Raw genomic sequence first — 20,826 nt, 5'->3', positions numbered from 1 at the left:
TGACACCTTGTTAAAAGCTCATGGAAAAAATGTGCTAAAGAAAGAATTATTTGAACCAAGCATCCTGTGCTCTTTGCCTCACCCCCTCCCCTTGAGCAACCAAAGGATAGGTCTTTAGAAATAATGTTCATCCCATTTATTCCCCACCAATAGTCAGACTCCTTTTTTGTGAGTCCAACAGCCCTGCTGGGAGGGAGGCCACACACATGGGCTTGGGGTTGCAGGTGAAGGGGGAGGGCTGGGGCGGAGTCTGGAACAGCTGGAGCAGATGAAGCTCCCAGGCATCAAAGATCCGCCGTTGGGCAGATGTTCACAAAAATGAAGGGTGAGGAGGAGATTGCAGATAGATCAGCTGAATTGTTCTCAGCAGAAAGATTCTCTAAGCTGTCTTCTGGGCTGAAGCACACATTTTAAGGACACTGACCTCCTACCCCACATCTCTTAATTTAAGGTGCTCCTGGAGGTTTCCACAGCTCCAAACCACTTTAGACTTGTAATATTTAAGAGCATACTAACATAGAAAGTGCATTGGCCTGGGAATCTGGAGAACTGAATTCTAACTTTGGCTTTGCTGTTTGGCCACAGAAAAGTAGCTTGCCCTATATTGGCTTTCTATCCCTCATCTATAAAAGGGTGGGTTGAATTAGATATCCTCTAAGGTCCTGTCCAGCTCTAAATCTTTGATTGTATGAATGGAAAGAAAGGAAATAAACATGATGATCTGTGCTGAATAATTTATGTTTCTAATTATGCCTCCTGTCATGATGTATTAACCACTCTCCCCTTTCCTCCTCTCTCCTCTCTTCTCTTTCATTTCTCTCTCCTCCTCCCCTCTCCTTTCTTTTCCTTGAGAGTGGGTCTTTATCTTTTCCAGACTGGGAATGCAGTGGCTACTCACTGCTCCATTGATCAACTCGGAAGCTTTAACCTGCTATGTTTTCCCTTTCTGAACCTGTTCACCCAGAGGAAGGGTATATGGGTAGAACATTGGCTTGAAGATGGCTGAAGAAGAGCAATGTGATCCATGTGGGTTGGGCTCTCAGATCTTAGGTCCTCAGGGTGGGAGAGACCAGTAGCCTCATTACCTTGGTGGGTCTACATACTCATCATGTTTTCAAGATTTTCAAGAATAGCGAAACTGAGAGGGATAGCCGAAACACTGTCTGCCCACCAGGATTCAAGAAGGGCTTGACAGATTATGCCACTGGGTGAGATCTAAAAAGAGGCTGTACATTTAGCAAATGAAAAATTTAGACCAGCCCTTCTGTGAATCATAGACCTCACCTGATGCATGCATTCTCTTGCCTTTGAAGCCTTCATCTGAAGCCTTAATGTCACTGACATCTAGTAAAAATGACAGGCAACATGATAATATAAAATAAAAAAAAATAGTTGTAATCATACTTCCAGATGTCAACTTGAATCACAAATTAAACCCTGAAACATGTAAATAGTCTTTAGTAGTTTACCAGATTTGGCCAAAATCACTTAATGCGTGCCTTCAAAAAATTGTAGTGAATGTTTTTCATTTTAGTTTATCTGTCTTTTTATTTTGGGACTTTGATTTTATATGAGTGTTCTCTCAATGGCCAATATGGAAATGTTTTGCATGACCATACATTTCTGATCCAGATCAAATCACTTACTGTCTCTGGGAATGGGGGGAGAGGAAAGGGAGTGAGACTTGGATCTTATAAATTCATAAAATGGATGTTGAAAATTGTTATTACATGTCCTTGGGAAAATCAACTATTAAAATGCAGTAGAATAGCTAGACTGATGCAAAATGGTGAGCTTCTTATACTCACTACACTACTTCTCCATTGCCCTTTGGGCATCCTCTCCCTTTATTTCTCACAGGTAATTAATACTAGAATTAGCTTCTGAGCCCAGGTCCTCTTTTGTTCCAAGTAAGTTCTCTTTCTACTATACCACAGCTGTTTTGGATCAACTACAAATCTACTGGAAAATAGGGGGACTGACCAACATGATCATGCCCAGATCTAATATTCTATTGCTCCACGAATTGGACATATTAGTCTAGGATGGATCAATCAACATATTTGCATATGAAGAAGGACATTACCTAATCAGGATCAAATAACTGAAATTAAGGAATTTAAAATTGTGGCTTCTTGTTAGCATGCCATATTGGAATATTGTGATTTTGCAAATAATTACAAACAACCCACATAATCAGTAAATCTTTGCTCATCAAAGTCATCTTTGATTAGACGAGTAAAAAGGATACCACATTCTTAAAACTTTTTGTGGCTATTTTCATTATTGGTGAGAAAGTGTGGGCTCTGCTCTATTTCTTTTTGTCCTCTAAAATAAATCACTTGGGTCTTAGAGCAGGCCTCTCTGCCAATGTTAGACAACAAGAATTTATTAACTCTTACAGTGTGCTAAAGTCTGGGACTACAAAAAAAGGCAAAAAACATAGCCCCTGCCCTCAAGAAGCTTACATTTTAATGGGGGAGAACAACATGCAAATTATACACATGGGAAATTTATACAACATAAAAGAATGATAATCTCAGAGAGAAGGCACCAGCAGGAAAGGGTGGTATGTGAGATGAATCTTGAAGAAAGCCAAGGAAGTTAAGACATGGAGGTAGGATTCTAGGCATGAAGGACAGTTAGTGAAAAGTAAGAGATGTAATATGTTTGAGGAACAGCAGTTAATGTACTCACAAAGTATGCAAAGAGAAGGAAAGTATAAGAAGACTGGAAAGGTCCCCATCAAGGACCAGGATAAAAAGGTCTTAAAAGCCAGAAGATTTTATATTTACTCCTGGAAGTAATAGGGCTACACTGGAATGAAATAACATATTCAGAGCTATACCTTAGGAATATTACTTCAACAATAGAGTGGAGAGAAAGGGCTGTATAATTGAGATGCTAGGAGGGTAGAACTGACAGGATTTGGTAACATTAAATATGGTGGTGGTAAGAGATGATGAGGAATGAAGGATGGTTCCTAGATGGGTGACCAAGAAAATGATATTCTTGAGCTTGACAGGTAAGTTGAGAAGAAGGGAGACTTTTGGAGGAAAGATGAGAACTGTTTTAGATATATTGAATTTGAAATTTTGTGAGGGTATCTATTTTGATATGTCTAATAGGCAATATATGACAGTGTTAAGATGGAAGTTGGGGACAAATCAATATATTTGAGAATCATCTGCATAGAGACAATAATTTAATCCATGGGAACTGATGAGATCACCATTGGACATAACATAGAATGATAATAGAAGAGGCTCAAGAACAAAGCTTTAGAGGATACCCATGGTTACTGAGTTTGACACAAAGGATGAACCAGAAAATAATACAGAGGAATGGGTCAGACAGGTAAGGGGAAAACCAGGAGAGACAAAAGTCACAAATACCTAGAAATGAGATATTGCTTAAGAGATGAATGATTGATAGGTTTGCCTATATCTCTTCCCCTCTATTCCCCTTTCAATAAACTCCAGTGGCTTCCTATTGCCTCCAGGATCAAATACAAAATCCTCTGTTGGGCATTGAAAATCCTTTATAACATAGTACCGCCTTACCTTTCTAGTTTTATTCCATCTTATTCTCTTTTTTATGCTCTTCAGTCCAGTGACACTAGCCTCTTAGTTGTTCTGGAAAAAGACATTTTCTAGGCTCCAGGCATTCCTTCTGGCTATCTCCCATGACTGGAACACTCTTCCTCCTCAACTCCACTTTCTGACTTCCTTGGCTTCCTTTAAGTCTCAACTAAAATTTTACTTTCTATAGGAAACCTTTCCCAAACCTCCTTAATTCTCGAATGTCTCCCCTCTTTTAAATATTTCCAATTTATGCAGTTTGTGTGTATTTGTTTGTAAGTTGTCTCCACTATTAGATTGTGAGTTCTTTGAGGGCATGCTCTCTCTCTCTCTCTCTCTCTCTCTCTCTCTCTCTCTCTCTCTCTCTCTCTCTCTCTCTCTCTCTCTCTCTCTCTCCTCTCTCTCTCTCTCTCTCTCTCTCTGTCTCTAGCACTTAAAACAGGACCTGGAACATAGTAGGTGCTTAATAAGTGTGTATTGATTTATTAACAGTTTCAGAGACTTCAGAGGGATAGAAGGATGAAGACTGAAAAAAAAAACCTTTTAGATTAGGCAATTAAGAGACCATTGATAACTTCAGAGAGAGCAGCATCATCTGAATGAAATCAGAAGCCAGACTGCAAAAGGTTTAGTGAGAGGAGTGAAGGGAAACAAAGTGGAGAGACCCTTTGCAGTGGAGGAGAGAGCCTTCTCAATGCCATGAATGGAAGGAGAGATATAGTATGAGCACTCATGGGGATGATCAGACCAAGTAAGCTTTCAAAAAAAATTAGGAGAGGGTCTACAAGCATGAGAATGTAGGCAGTAGGTAGGTAGACAATAGAGAGAATGAAGGTGAGTAAGAGAGTGGGGATAGAAGAAGAAACAATATGCTATATGGTAGAGTGGCCAGTGTGTGTGACCTAGAATCATGAAAAACTCACTTTAATCAGATATTTTTAGCCATTTCTCTCAGTCTCAGTTTCCCCATCAGTAAAATGAGGGTCATGATAACAATGGTAGCACTCATCACAAGGAGTTGTTATAAAGGTTGAGCAAGATAAATTTTACATAACACCTATTTAAAAAGAAGCCTTCTATTCTTTAAAGATAAGCATTATATAAAACACATTAGAAAAAGAAATCTTAAAGTACTATATACATGTGAGCTAACGTGATGAGGCAGCAATAGCTTACAGAGCACTGAATTTATAGTTAGGAAGATCTGTATTCAAATCCCACCTCAGAGGCTTTACTAGTGAATGATTAAATGAAAAAAAAATTAGTGCCTGCCTAATATGTGCTAGGTGCTAGAGATACAAGGATAAAAATGTCCAAGAGCTCCTTCCCCTCAGGGAGCTTACCTTCTAATGGGGAGGAAGATGACATATATACGAGAGGAAAGGGAGTTCTGGTTTGGAGTTTGAGACTATGACTCTGGGCTTCTCCAAGACTCAGTTTATCTCATTTGTAAAGTTTGAATTAATTCATTAAAGGACGTATTGTGTACAAGTTTACCCAGTGGTCACTGTGCTCATGAACCTGAGTAGACCCACGTCTCTTGTAGGCATTGTCTTTCCGGAGGGTGAATTCTGATTGTGGCTCTCTCTTCTGCATGAGTAGGACCCTGGCAAGTCTCCCCATCAGCTTGGGCCTTCACTCTCCCTCAGGTCCAGCAGAGGAAGTAGCACTCACTCCCTTTGTCCCTTTTGGGGGGAACCTAGCAGAGGTAAAGCAATAATTTTTGTAGAGCTGTTTGAGGTCCTAGAGTGAAAGTGGCTATAAAACTGGAAACTGATTTCTTTAATTTCCACCTGTGAAAATGAAAAGTAGTTCATTTATTTGTTCTGGGTGGTAAGGACCATGGGGAGATCCAGATGTAATTAGATTCTCACCTAAATAGCGCCATTCAAGGGCGCTCTAATTAGGCTGAGCCTCATCCAGACTCACGCTTTACAGCCTGCCTCAGATGCCCACAGGTAGTGAGGTGGTGCTGTGAAAAGTGTTGGGCTTGGAGACAGTAGTAATGATAGCTGAGTAATATTATCTTATTTTGTCCACAGTAACTCTGGTAGGTTGGAGCTATGGATTAGAATTTTTTTTTACATTTGAGGAAACTGAGGCTGAGATAGGCTAAGTGATTTGTCCAGCACTAGAAACTGCTATGATTAGATTTTTTTTTACATTTGAGGAAGTTGAGGCTGAGATAGGCTAAGTGATTTGTCCAGCACTAGAAACTATGAATAGAATATATTTTTACATTTGAGGAAACTGAGGCTGAGATAGGCTAAGTGATTTGTCCAGCACTAGGAACTGATATGATTAGAATATATTTTTACATTTGAGGAAACTGAGGCTGAGATAGGCTAAGTGATTTGTCCAGCACTAAAATTGGGCAGCATTTGAACTCCAACCTTCCTGACTTAACGTCCAGTGTTCCATCTACTCTGCTATCTCTAGAAGATTAGAGTTCAAATCCAGCTTCAGACATTTAACTAGCTCTGCAACTCTGAGCAAGTCACCTAATCTCTTTTCATCTCATTGTTTTCTTCTTTTGGAAAATGGAGGGTAACAATAGCCCTAAACTCCCAGCTTTGCTAGGAAGCTCAAACATGAAAACATACATAAAACACTTTGCAAACCTTTAAACCCTATATAAGTGTTATTTATTATTATGAATAGGCAGTTAGGTGGCACAGGGGATAGAGTGCCAGACTTGGAGTCAGGAGGACTTGAGTTGAAATCTAGCCTCATATAGTAGTTCTGTGACCTGGGGCAAGTCACTTAGCCCTTTTTGCCTCAATTTCCTTACCTGTTAAATGAGCTGGAGAAGGAAATGGCAAACCACTCCAGTGTCTTTGCCAAGAAAACCTCAAAATGGGGTCAGAAAGAGACTAAAACAACTGAACAATAAAAAACAATTATTACAATTAGACTTTTTGTCATGTGATATGTCATTTCATTACTGAAAAAGAATTATTCATGAATAATAATGTAAATACAGAGTAGAGGAATAAATGTCCAATTTAAGGTTATTTCAAGGTGAAATATCAATGTCCTTGAGCTTCTGGATACTGGTATTTATACATATTTTTCATGAAAATTAATATAACAAATATTTATGAATTTCAGCAATTGAAGGCAGTGAACATTTGATAAAATTGAACCCATTCCATCTCCTTTCTCAGATCCAGTGCCTCCTTGCTGCTTGTTCAGAAACCCGATGGCAGGTAAAAAAGGAGAGAATAGATTTAGAATTGATGGCACCTTCGAGGTTATCAAATCTTGATTCTTCATTATTTGGAGGAGAAATTCTTCTTTCCCGTGGCCATCCCTTGACTAAATTGAAACAGAAAATAAAAAAGTTATCATCTTTTCCCCCCGATGTCTTTGTTGGTATGAAATACTCAGGTTTCAAATTCAGATGAAGAGAAAAAAGATTGTAGAAGATTTTGTAATAATGACCCATGATTTGCTGTCTGAAATTGACACTGCTTGGGCATGAATGATGCCCCTCAGCTATTATAAGAATCTATGGACCCATGAGACCTTGGAAAGTCCTGGACTTTCCTCTCTTTGGACAAAATATAAATCTTCTGGACATATTGATAAATAGATTTAGGCATATTTTGCAGTCTCTATGCCATTTGCCAGTTTGAATAAATACTAACCAGGATTACGTATTTGGATAATAAGGAAAACTTTCTCTCTACAAATATAGGTCTTTTTGTATGAATATAGAATCTGCTTTTGCTGTAGTGTACATGAAATAAATCTTCCCTAGGGTGTTGTAGACATTTTGTGAAATTACTTGCACAGTTTGGAAGCAAAAGTGGAATTGTAACCCCAGAGCTTCCATTCATATTCCATTATGATGTTAGCGCGGATAAGATATCTCAAACTGGGCAGTTATTCTCTTTTTCTACAAAATAGGGACAAGTAGACCGAGGACTGCCAATACATCTTGTTTTTCTCAGCATGTTCATGTCTGATTTTTGGCATCTGTCGAGTAGGGGTCTAATAGTTCTTTGTTATATATATGGTCTTTCAGTATGTTATTGAAGTTCACGAAATGCCAGTCTATCAGCCAACAATTATTAAGTGCTCATTACATAGTAGGCACTGTGTTAGGTGGTAGGGATGCAAAAATAAAAATGGAACCCTTTCTTCCATCAAAGATGTTACATTCTATAGTTCTTTAAATTCAGGTACCATCATGGTTATTAATTCATGTTAATTGGGGAACATCTTAGTGCAAGAGCCTTGAATTCAGGGCTCAAATTTTGTCTGCAACACTTACTAACTGCATAAGTATGGACCAGTCACTTTGACTCTCTGACCCTCAATCTCCTCATCTGTAAAATGGGTTATTATAATAATGACTTTAATTGAGGCAGGTAGATATCAATTTAAATTATATACATAATCACAGTCCTTAAAAGAGCTTTATAAAGGCTAATAAAGCTAGCATTTATAGAATGTTTTAAGGTTTACAAAGCACTTTATAAATACTATCTCATTTTATTCTCCTAATATCCTTGAGAAGTAGGTACAATGCCTGTTATTGATGTGGACACTGAGGCAGACAGGTTTAAAAGACTTGCCATATCTAAGGCTAGATTTGAACTCATATCTTCCTGACTACAGGCCTAATGCTCTATTCACTGCTCCATTTAGATATCAGCATGATGGGATGAACAGAGAGACAGTGTTAGAGTCAGTAAAACTGAGGTTCAAAGTGCTTGCTGGTCCTGGAGTCAAGAAGATCTAAGTTCAATTATAGCCTCAGACCTTTACTAGCTATGTGATCTGAGCAAGTCACTTAAACCCTGCTTGCCTCAGTTTCCTTAATTGTAAAATTAGGATAATAACAGTACCTACCTCCCAGGGTTGTTGTGGGGATAAAATAAGAATATATTTTTAAAGCACTTAGCACAGTGCCTTATATATAGTAGTCAGTTACTATGTCCTTCCTTCCTTCCTTCCTTCCTTCCTTCCTTCCTTCCTTCCTTCCTTCCTTCCTTCCTTCCTTCCTCCCTCCCTCCCTCCCTTAATCCCTCCCTCATTCCTCCCTCCTTGTTTGTTCATTTGTTCGTTAGTTCGTTCATTCGTTCATTTATTCCTTCCTTGCTCCTTCATCCCTCCCTCATTCATTCATTTGATTTTTCCTTCCCTCCTTCCCTACTTCCCTCCTTCCCTCCCTTCCTCCCTCCCTTCCTTCCTTCCTTCCTTCCTTCCTTCCTTCCTTCCTTCCTTCCTTCCTTCCTTCCTTCCTTCCATCCTTCCTTCCTTCCTTCCTTCCTTCCTTCCTTCCTTCCTTCCTTCTTTCCTTCCTTCCTTCCTTCCTTCCTTCCTTCCTTCCTTGCTGGTCTCATGCATCACTGGCTATGTGATCTTGTATAAGTCATTATCTCTCAGGGTCCCAGACAAGTTGCAATCTGCATGGAAAAGGGTGCAACCTCATCTGGAAGGGGATCCCCTATGCAGATGAAATCAGATATCTGGTTGATCCTCCATTCCGAAAAAGAAAGAAGATGCTAATAAGTAATATTGAAAATAATAATTAGCTTTTTAAAGGAATATAAAGAGGAGACACTTAAATAGGAGTAATAGCAAGGCTTAACAGAGTGTGAAGGAGTCTTTTCAATTGAACCAGTTCTTCACTTTGATGTGCATTTAAATCCAGGAATATAAGCATATATGGTATAAAGGTATGACAAGATAGTAAGATGTGCCATTTTATATGTATTTAGAGTTTTGGATCATCTCGACTCATGGATTCTCAGGGTGAGATGGGACTCACTGGCCATCTAATCCAATGATTACGTGGAAACCATCTCTTGTCCAATGTCCCCGATGAATAGCCAACCAGATTTCGCTTGAGTTTCAGTGAGGGCGAGCCTGCTCTCTCCTAAGTCAGGACCATTCCTTCAGGATAGCTTTAACTATGGAAAAGTCAAGTCCAAACATGCATCTTTGCCACTACTGCCCATTGTTCCTGGCGCTGCTCTCTGGGGGCCACACAGAACAAGTTTAATCCTCCTTCCACATGGCATTTTCCCAGCCTTTTGACAACATAGCCACACAGAGTTCAGTTTGTCCTTACAAAGGTGGGATACCTGATTGCTATTAATAGTTAATAATCTTGTGTTCTCAGCATGCTAGTAATTCATTACCAAGGTCATGTCTTGAGGCGTCTCACCAAGGTTGTGGAGATGAAGAGGAGCCGCTGAGTCACAAAGGAACCAGTGACTTTCCCAAGGCCATTCAGCAAATCAAAGACTGAGCCTGGACTAGGAATCCAGCTTCCTGCTAGTCGGGAGACATCCCCCCCCTCCAACACCCTGGTCATTCTCCAGGCTGTTGCTTAAGTCTGGCAATGACTTTGTCTGGATTCCTATCAAGGCCAGGGATGCTTGTCCCTGGCAAAAGCAGGAAATTTAAAATGGTCAAGAGGCAGCTGACAACAAATCCATTCTAGGATGTGTTTTTCTCAAACAATACAGCATTTGGCACTTCCTCTGGGTCAAGGACCAAAATGGAATATGACCCAAAGCCAGAATCACCTCCCTATTGGGAAAGTTTGCCTATAAACTGTACATGGAGTAAGAATATATCTGCTCTATGTTTGCACATATCACCGAGGTTTTGTTAGCGAGCCTCTTATGGTTTCAGCTTTAAAAAGCATCTTTCTATGTGCCAAAGATTTTTATATCCTTTGTTTTGATGGAGTGCCTTCTTCTGAAAGTAAAAGACCAATGGGACTTGACATGTCTGTGTAGAAGCCAGTTGGCAAATCTCTGTGGATTATTAGGCTTCCATATTCATAAAACCTGCTGGGGGAAAATTAGAAGAGAGCTCAATTCTTTGTACCCCGAAGGTTGAGGACAGTGTGTAACAACAACAACAACAACAACAACAACAACAACAACAACAACAACAACAACAACAACAACAACAACAATGCCACTACTAATTATGGTTAGAATCTGTATAGTACTTTAAAGTTTGCAAAAATCTTTACTTATGTCATCTCATTGGATCATCATAATAGTCCTGGGACACAAATGCTGTCATTATCCCTTTTTTGTGGATGAGGAGACTGAGAGACTAAGTGATTTGCCTAATGTCACACCCAAGGTGGGGTTTGAACTCTAGACTTCCTAAATCCATGTCCAGCATACTTTGTTCTGTGCCACCTACCAATCTGGACTAGACAGAGTACGGGGGGTCCTAGGGTTCTAGTTCCAACTCTGCTACTGACTTTGCCACTCTAGGTCTCAGTTTTCTCCCTTGTTAAATGAGAGATTTGGAAGAAGATCAATCAACCAACCAAAAAGCCTTTATCAAGTGGCTAGTTCCAGGTGATGAATACAGAGCCTGCCCTCAGGAAACTGACATTCTAGTGAGGGATACAACATGTATATAATTAAATGAATACCAAATATATACAAAATAAAGACAAGACAATTGTTTGTGTACTATTTGTGGAGTAGATCAAGAAAGGTTTCCCATAGGAGGTGGCCTGTGAACCAAGAGCTTTGAAGGAAGCCAAGGAATCCAAGAAAAGTAAGAAGGAGGGGGTGCATGTCAGGCATGGGGGACAGCCAGTGGAAAGGCTTGGAGATGAGAGAATCTGGAGTCAGGAAGCATAAGGTCAGTCTGACTGCAGAGCAGAGAGAAGGAAGGGAAGCAATGGACAAAAATGTTAGAGGTAGAGGATAAGAACAGGTTGTAAAAGCCAAGAGAGAGGCTCATTGTTGACCCAAAAAGCAACAAGGAGCCTTCATAGTTCTGGGAGCCTTTGTAGTTTTGGGGAGAAAGCCCTTTAGTGGCTGTGTGGAGGATAGACTGGGGAGGGGAGAGATAAGTCAGGAGGCCAATTAGGAGACTTTTACAATAGTCCAGATGAGATATGATGACAACCTGAATTGAGTTGGTGGTTACATGAGTAGAGAGGAGAAATAAGTGAGAAATGTCTTGGATGGAGAAATGACAAGATACAACAACTATATGGAGTGATGGGGAATAAGGAGTCAAGAATAATATTGAGATTACATATCTGGGTACCTGGAAGAGATGACCTTGCCAGAAAAAACAAAGTTAAAAAGGAGAGTGGATTTTGGGGAAAGATAATGGGTTTAGTTTCAGACACATGTTTGAGATGCTTTTGGAACATTATTTGAAGTATCCAAAAGAGAGGTGGAGGTAAGGCTCAAAGATTATTTCCAAGGTTCCTTCCAATTGTAAAGGTATCTAGGTGGTTCAGTGAACAGAATACTGGGCTTGGAACCAGGAAGATCTGAGTTCAAGTTCTACTTCAGATATTTACTAGCTCTGGAACTCTGGGTAAGTCACTTAAACTACTGTTTGCTTGAGTTTCCTCAATTATAAAATGGGAAAAATAATAATACCTACCTCCCAGGACTATTGTGAGAGTCAAATGAAATAATATTTGTAAAGTACTTTGCATAGTGTCTGGCATGTTGTGAGTGCTTAATAAATGCTTAACTCTTTCTAAGAATCTATAATTTTTAAACCTGTCCAGTTTATTGGATCACATCCTTCTCATTAAGGAAAGAGTGATCTTGACTACCTGTGGTTATATGTTTATGTAATACCTTTTGAAGTTTTTTCCCTTCTGCCTAGCATGGTATAGTGGAAAGAGTAGAGAATTTAGAATCCGAGAGCCTGAGTTCAGATTCGGAATTTGCTTACTATCTGTGTGACTTTGAGCAAGTCATTTAATCTCTCAGACACTTACTAGCTGTGTGACCTTAGGCATTTAGCTCTGCCTCAGTTTCCTCATATGTACAATGAGCTGATGAAGAAAAAAGGTAAATTATTCCAGTATCTATGCCAAGAAAAAACCCAAATGGGGTCATGAAGAGTTGGGCATAACTGAATTGACTCAACAAGAACAACAGAACTTGTCTATATTTTCCTTCCCAGAAGGAATCTCTCCCCTTTCATCTTGTTCACAGTATTTTGTTTCAATTGTTCTAATGCACTTGAATATTTTTAAAAGATCTATGATTTCACTGCTGTGAAAACTCCTTTCACTGATGCAGATCACAAATTCTCTGTGTCTAATATGTTCTCTTAATGATTTCTTGAAGGAAAAAAATCATCACCAAATTGCCAACCTTCTAGTGTGAGCTCTTTCAGATTCCTGTTGGTTGGTTTCTGTTCGAAAGTCATGCAGGCTGTCAATGGGCCCCACCTTAGAATCTTTCCAATTAAGGATGACTTACCAGAACTTGGGTTTCATTGGCCAAGTCTTGGGTAAGTCAGGGTCACCTTCATAACAAGATGAAGCATCAGAGTAGAGCATTAGCAAAGGAATCCATGCACATATCACATTCTATATTACCTATGGCTATTTTCCCTATTTATCTGTCTTCTCTCTCCTTCCAGGTGTGAAATTCTTGAGCTCAGGGATTGCATCATTCATTTTTGTATCCCCAAATCTATGTACAACATCTCACATGTAACGATTGCTTAATAAATGCTATCAACATCAATGAGGAAGAAAAATCTTACTCTGCACTTTTGTGTTTTCTCTCTACCTGAAAACTCCTCTCTGCCTTATTTAAATTCTGGAAGGTTCCACATAAGTACTCATTTCTTATACGATCAGAGGATTTGATTTTTAAAGTTTGAATGGCCTGAGAATTTATCCTGTCCAACCACTTTTTTAAACAACTTAATAAATGTAGACTCAGAAAATTGATTTGGCCAAGAACACACACTTTGGTAGTGGAGAATTGTTTTCAAACCAGGTTCTCTGATCCTAAATATTCTGTGTTGCTTCCATTATGACACATCACTTCTTTGTAAAGCCTTCCCACACAATTCCAGCCCTTGGGCACCTTACTCTTTTCTAAATATTTATAGCACATGGCCAGCACTGACTATCCTCTATGGTAGAAATATCAAAAATGCTGCTTATGGGCCCATGAACCCACAACTCTTCCAAGGGTGACTGAACCAGATTAAAATGTAATTGGGAAATATTTAAAAAAATAAATAAAAACACAATATAACATTGATAATGCTAATTTATGGTTTTCTTAGTTACTATGTAGCCCACAGGGATATCTTTTTGTTTGAGTTTGATATCACTGCCTTGTATTGATTTCTTTTAAAATATTTATTGATATCTTGTTTTTATGTTACCCAAATTTCCATTTGTATTGATCTTTTACCCTCTCAGAGAGGCTTCCCCAATTACAAAGAAATGTTTTTAAATTTTTATAGGAAAATTTAAAAAATCAGCAAAACTGCTAAATAAAAAAATAAAACAATTTGAAAATATACTTGCATTGCTTTCTACTTATTTTATGATTGTAGATCTCATATGACCATGGGGCTAAAACAAGTGGGGCAGGTTACACATCTTTCATGAAGTAACTAATGGATTCCTTAAATTTATTCTTTGTCCTCTGATTAAGTAATATCAGTTTTCCTTTATAATTTCTTAAAATATGGTGTCTAACTTTATTTTTTGTTCATGGCTTTGAGATAGACCAGTAATTCTTAAATTATCTTTCTTCACACTTTCTTCTAGGTTAGTTGTTTTTCCAATGAGATATTTCACATTTTTTCTATTTTTTTCTTTCTTTTGACTTTTGTTCTTTCTACAACATTTCTTGATAGAAAAAGTCTCAAGGGGGTGCAGCGGGGTAGCTCAGTGAATTGAGAGCTAGACCTAGAGACGGGAGGTCCTAGGTTCAAATCTGGCCTCAGACACTTCCCAGCTGTGTGACCCTGGGCAAGTCACTTGACCCCCATTGCCTACCCTTACCACTCTTCTGCCTTGGAGCCAATACACAGTATTGACTCCAAGATGGAAGGTAAGGGTTAAAAAAAAAAGAAAAAGAAAAAGTCTCAAGGAACCACTAGCTTCCATTTGGCCATTTCTAATTTTTAGAAACTTATTTTCTTCAGTGAGGTTTTATACTGCTTTTATCATTTGACCAATTCTGAATTTTAAGTAATTATTTTTGTTTGCAGTTTTTGCTTCTTGAACTAAGCTGTTAATGCTCTTTTTTGCAGTTTTCTTACATTGTTGTCATTCTTTCCTTAATTTTTTTCTCTATCATTCTTTATTTGGCTTTTTGAAATAGTTTTTGTTCTTTTAAAATATCTTTCTTTAGCTCTTCTAGTAATTCTGGTTAGGTTTCTTTACAATATGAATTTTTCTTCAAGGCTTTGCTTGTAGTTGTTTTCAAATTGGTGTCTTCTTTTGAATCGGTACCTTGAATTTCCCTGTCACCAAAGAAATTTTTTTTAATGGTGAAGTTCTTTTCTCTCTCTCTCCTTCTGTCTCTCTCATTTATTAGCTTTTTTTCTGACTTTGGACTTTATATTAGAGTTGGGTTCTAATCACTTATGGAAGAGGGGGTCTATGACCTGAGCTTTAGGCTTTTATGTGCTTCCTTTGTTTTCACAGCTTAGTTTGGGGGTTTGAAAGTCTTTAATGATGCCAAGATATGGTGATCCAAGGATAGGAGTCTTCTCTGCCATATTGGTTTGTCGTCTGGTTTTTATTTTGGTTGAGCACCTATTTCCTCATAATCATTACCATCCTGGAACTATGACCTGGAACTGGGTAATGGGCAACAAAGTTTTGGTACCCAACTGTGTGCCAAGTGCTAGTGCAAGGAGTACTTAGGGACTCTTTCTGCCCAGCTTTTCTTCCTGACTTCATTACCTTTGCAGTCATAGCTTGGTACTATAGTCATCATTCAGCCTCAATTATATTGTTTTGTACTCTTCAACAGCCCCCATTCCAATGTATGCAGACCTCTCTTTCAATCTTTCTAACCTTCCCTGGGCTGGAAAAAAATGACTCACTGTGACTTTTGCTTGATTTTTTTCCCCTCAGAATTTAATTTTTTTTGTGTGTTTTCTGTATTGGTTGTAGAAGAGGTTTGGGGGGAGATTTTGGCATTAGTGAATTCTCACTTCATCATCTTGACTCTACCCTAGTACCTATATCTTAAATATCACCTGAATCTCCAACAATGCTCACCATAGGCACACCAGAACACCTTGTGAAATGGAAAGAATAATGATCCCTAGAACTAAGGGATATTCAGTCATTGACACATGAAACAATATGATGCTTGGACCAATTGCTTCTAGTGCTAGGAGCTATTTAATTCTATTCATAATTTCTAATTGGTCATTGGGACTTCAGAGGCAATGTAGACTCATCCACACATGAATAAGAATTTTCTTTGAGACACATACAACAATGATCATCTAATTTTTGCTTTTAGATTTCCAAGTGGAGGCCTTTGTTCTCTTGAGGTAGCTTAGTTCAATCACAGATAGCCCCATTTGTTAGGATCCTGTTTTATTGGGACTGTAAGTCTTCAAATCTCAGTTTCCTTATCTAAGCTTTGAGTGAAAATAACCCAGCGTGATCATCTTGAGCAATAATTGAGATTATATAGAAAGCTCTTTTCAGAAACTACAATCTGGGTTAATTATGAGCTGATTATTTCCTCCAAAGAAATTACTAAATAAAATTATGTGGCTAGATTTGCAAACCAGTCTATTTGATTTTTAAGGAGCTGGGAAATGTTTATTGGACTAAAAACATGGAAAGATCTCCCTCTTGCTCATAAAATTTCATACATTATTCCACATGTTCAATTCAATGAATTTAATAAACATTTAATGAGCACCTAATTGGTGCAAAGCATTTTGGTGGGTCAGGGTAGAAACAAAATTTAGAAAAGATTCAGTGTTTTCTATCCTTCCATCAAAAGCATCTGGTCCTGTTATAATCTGAATAAAACATTAGTTAGATGAATCACCTGAATCTGGGTCTCCACTCAACCTTAGCTCCCTATCAACCATTGGCAGAGCTCTTCAGTATATCAAATGACTCTTGGCAGATGCTATGCTTGTATAACCATCCAGGTTACAATATAATTATCCAGGTGTTAGACTTTTTTTTTTGTTGGTGCTGATAAATTTATTGTTCATTTCCTTTCAGGTGCCCTAGAATTGCTTCTTAGGAGGTTCACTGCGATGGCCTCTAGATGCATCTGTAACGTTATTAAATTAATAGGGGTAGATGTTTAAACATATAGCAGAGTATGCTAGTGAAAAGAAAAAAAAACCCATGACATGCATTTGGGGAAAGGACAGGGGCAGAAAGAAAAAGTGAAGAAAGGGATAAAGGAAAGAAGGAAAGATGTTAGAAGGAAAGAAATGAGGGAAAAAGGAAGGAAGAGGGGGAAGAAAAAACACTAGAAATGAAGGAAAAGAGAAAAAAGATGGGAAGGAGAGAGAGAGAGAGAGACAGACAGAGAGAGAGAGACAGAGACAGAGACAGAGACAGAGAGAGACAGAGAGACAGAGAGAAAAAGAGAGAAAGATGAAGAGGTGGAGACAGAAAATTAGAGAGAGATGACAGAAATACCAAAAGTGGAGGAAGGGGAAATTATTTGACTTCTCCTCCTCCCACCTAAGAAGACTTTCAAGATATGAGAAGATTCAAGCAAGGCTTTCCTTGCTCCTCCTCCTAGTCTGGTCACACCAAACCTCAGGAAACAGTAAAATACCCATCATTGTTCAAGCTGCCATTATCTCACATTTGCCTTCCAACTCAGAATGTACAATCTAATCTTCATGATAGATTGCACCTGCACATCTCAAATCTCTTCAGCATTTCCTCCTCAGAGACCCCAGTCTCTCTCAAGAACACACACTTTGTTTCCTGTGATTTTGGAAAAGCAATGTCCTTATCACTGTCCATAAGGAAGAACATTTTAAAACATTCTTTAACTTTCCTGACATTTTACCAGGTTTTTTTTAAGCTTTTACTCCTTGGTGGTTCACAATTTTAGCTTATTGTTTGTCTGTAGTCTTCTTCCATTTCTTGAATCTCAAAGCAACAGTTTATTTATCATTTTCTCCTAGGTGGTTCAGTGGATAGAGTACTGGACCTAAAGATATGAAGACCTGAGGTCAAATTCAGCCTGAGAGACATACTACTTGTGGGACATAGCACAAATCAATTAGCCTCATGTGTAAAATGGGGATACTAATAGCACCTACCTCACATGGTCGCTATGAAGGTCAAATGAGATGATATTTGTAAAGTGCTTAGTATAGTGACTGGTACCGTGAATTGTAAGGATAATTTAGGATTGTGTCCTAATCTAAATTTGATTTTTGGTCACCAGGGGATATTCCAAATAAAATACCCAAGTCAGTTTGGAAATATATGATGGTTTAATCAATATGTAGGGAAGAAATCAAGGAGAAAAGGGAAAAGGGAAAGGTATAGGATTTCTCCTGCCAGGTCTGTGCCAGGCGAGTTCAAAGTCCTCCACCATGAGGTCCTTGAAGATTAGAGGCTTTCTCTAAGAGGATAGTGTTTGGAAGGTAAAGGAGAGAAAAATCAGCCTAAACTCCGAGAGATCTCAGAGAAGAGCCTCATTGAAACTAGGCTACTCAGCTTCCTCCAGTATGGTATCAAGGAAAACTCACTTCTAAACCCAGACAATAGCAGGCACCATGCCAAGATGCTGACACTCTCAGCAAGCTACTGCCAGCCACCTCTCTGCTGTCAAAGAGGCTGGAGAGAGGAAGTGCCGTGAAATATATAGATGGTTTTACATCACTTTCCTGCATCTCACATGTACCAATCATATCTTAGGTTTGACTTAGGACAGCCCAGGGGTCTGTCAGTTGTTTCTGATTTGTCATTTGCTAGCACATGCCTGTCATAGGCCATCCTCCTAAATATTTAATCCTTAAGTATAGGTGTAGACATTCCTAATTTTGTTAGACTAAGTAGGGTGGAGTAATCTAAAGTTCACAATTTCCTGATTTTTGTTAGACTAAGTATGGTGGAGTAAACTAAAGTTCACAGTATGTATATGTGCACATAGATACATACATATATATATATATACACACATATATATATACACACAGACATGCATATATACCACACTAGTAGAGTATTATATACTCTAATATATGTACATATATAGTATATATGCCACTGTATAGGTGTTATAGAAGTGCTTTTTAATTTTTTCTTTTTCTTGACTCCATTTTCATTTTTTTTGTGATGCATTCATCAGTTGATGTTTCAAATACCTTCTAAGAAATACTCCTCAAAGATGAAACACCTGAACTCTATATTATCTGCATGGCATTGCATAAGTTAACTGATCTGTTGGAGCCCATTTCCTCATCTATAACATGGAAAGGTGAGCTCAATTATATCTAACTCCTTTTCAAGCCTAAATCCTATGATCCTTAGGCTAACTGACCAAACAACCATCTAAGCATAAAATTTCTGAGAATTATTTTCAAGTTAAACTCTGATATTTGATTAAACATCTCTGATATTTTGGTGGACTTCTGATCTTACCAGTGAAGGTACAATCTTCACCAGTATAGATTGTGACCCACTCACATTTTCTCATTTCTCATTATTCTTATTTATAATGTTTCCCCAAAATTCTCCATGGATGATTTACTCAACTAGAGCCGTGATGGTGAACCTATGGCACATGTGCCAAAGATGGTATGCAGAGTACTCTCAGTGGGCACATGCATTACCCTCTCTTCTTCCAGAGTTCATTACTAGAAAGGCAGAGGGACTTGGGAAGAGCTGCTCTCCTTCCCCTCTCAACTGGGACTTATGACATTTTTTCACATCCCCCACCCATTTGCCCAGTAGCCCAATGGTAGCTGACAGGAGGGAAGGTGGGTGACTCATAGGTGGTATTGCTGGAGGGGAACAGAGCACTTGTGTCATTCCTCTCCCCCTCTCTATTCTTGCTGAGGACATTCCTAACTTCACTCACCCCTCTGCCAAACAGGCCAATGGGAGTGCTTCCTCCCTCCCTTGTGTGGGGTAAGGTGGAGGGTAGGGCACACCTGGCACTTAGTGAGAGGGTACAGGGAACAGCTTTTTCAATGTATTATTAATCCCTTGGGCTCTTCTATTATTTTTTATTCAACATATGATTAGATTGCCTCTTTTTTAGATTTAACATGCCATTAATAGTGTTTTTGATGCCATTTCCTTCTTACAAATTGTCATCAGTAATATGATGAGACGTACTTTGATTACAAGAATAACTGGTGTTTGGATAGCACTTTAATAATGTATAAAAATGCTTTCTATCCACCATTTCATTTGGTCCTTACTTTTTATAAGCATATGCCTTCCCATTGGAGCATCATTTGATGTTTATATTCAATAAATAATTGAACAAAGTTATTACATGGTCACATAAGTCAAATGGTAGTGCATGCCTTCAACATAAGCATGGGAGATAACTTTTTGAAAGGGAGCCTTTAAAGCAAAGGTTCTTAACCTTTTTTGAATGCAATAGACTACTGTGGCAATATTTCTTGAATTCAATGGATACATTCTCAGAATAACTTTTGAAATGTGTAAAATACAATACGATAAGCTTAGAAATAGTTATGAAAATATATCAAAAAAGTTTCACACACCACAGATTAAGAACCCCTAATTTAAGGCAATCCTTTTGTTCAATGAAGTAAAAACAGTCTTTCAAAATCCACAAACAATAGGCAGAGTCTGATCTAGAACACATTTTAAAAATTCATCATTGGTGAAAAATGCTCATGAGATCCCATTTGGATTGATTACTTCTAATCATCCTGATTTTCTCTTTCCTTTATTTGCCTAAGGGAGACACCCCCTCAACTCAGATTTACATCCATCTCCAACCATCTGGATCTATCACACTGGGTGCCTGCAGCGGTTTTCAAGGCTTGTTTTGTTTATATTTCTGTTCTTTACCCTGCTGTGAACCATTTTTCCTTGCACTTTTCAAATCCAGCCAATGGCAAAAAAATGAAAAAATAAAGACCCAAGGGTTGAAATCTGACCAAACAGCTTTAATCAATAGAGGCTTTCAGAAGAAGACAATAATGTAAATCATGCTGTTTAGGCCAAGCTTGCATCTCACTAAGCACTTTGTAAAGGGCCAGCCACTGATCTGTAAGGCGGAAGAAGACGGCTTTCAACACTTATGTTCCACAGTGAGTTGAACATGTGTTTAAGGTATATGAAATGTGGAACAAGGCAGAGAAGAGCATTTGCACGCTAAGAATCCATTACTGGTCTTTGGAAGCTCTCACGTGGGGCTTTTAAAATGAGGGGCTCCATTTTTTCAGGTTCTTTCTAGCCCCAAAGTCTTAATCTGAAGCTTCCTCATGGCATGGAGATCATCTGGAGCTCTTGAGG

General features: G+C 38.6%; 1 long non-coding RNA gene across 1 annotated transcript in view; it reads left to right on the top strand.

Annotated features, from left to right (window-relative positions):
* The window catches only part of LOC103092853 (uncharacterized), a 29,686-nt gene extending 9,157 nt beyond the window's left edge, over nt 1-20,529 (top strand). The window contains exons 3-4 of the long non-coding RNA XR_459942.3: nt 18,677-18,805; nt 20,268-20,529. This is a non-coding gene — a long non-coding RNA (uncharacterized LOC103092853). The remainder of the gene's footprint in view (nt 1-18,676; nt 18,806-20,267) is intronic.
* The last annotated feature ends 297 nt before the right edge of the window (nt 20,530-20,826 follow it).

Source organism: Monodelphis domestica, chromosome 1 (assembly GCF_027887165.1).
Source record: "Monodelphis domestica isolate mMonDom1 chromosome 1, mMonDom1.pri, whole genome shotgun sequence".
Classification (NCBI taxonomy): domain Eukaryota; kingdom Metazoa; phylum Chordata; class Mammalia; order Didelphimorphia; family Didelphidae; genus Monodelphis; species Monodelphis domestica.
This window is presented reverse-complemented; position numbering and strand designations above follow the sequence as displayed.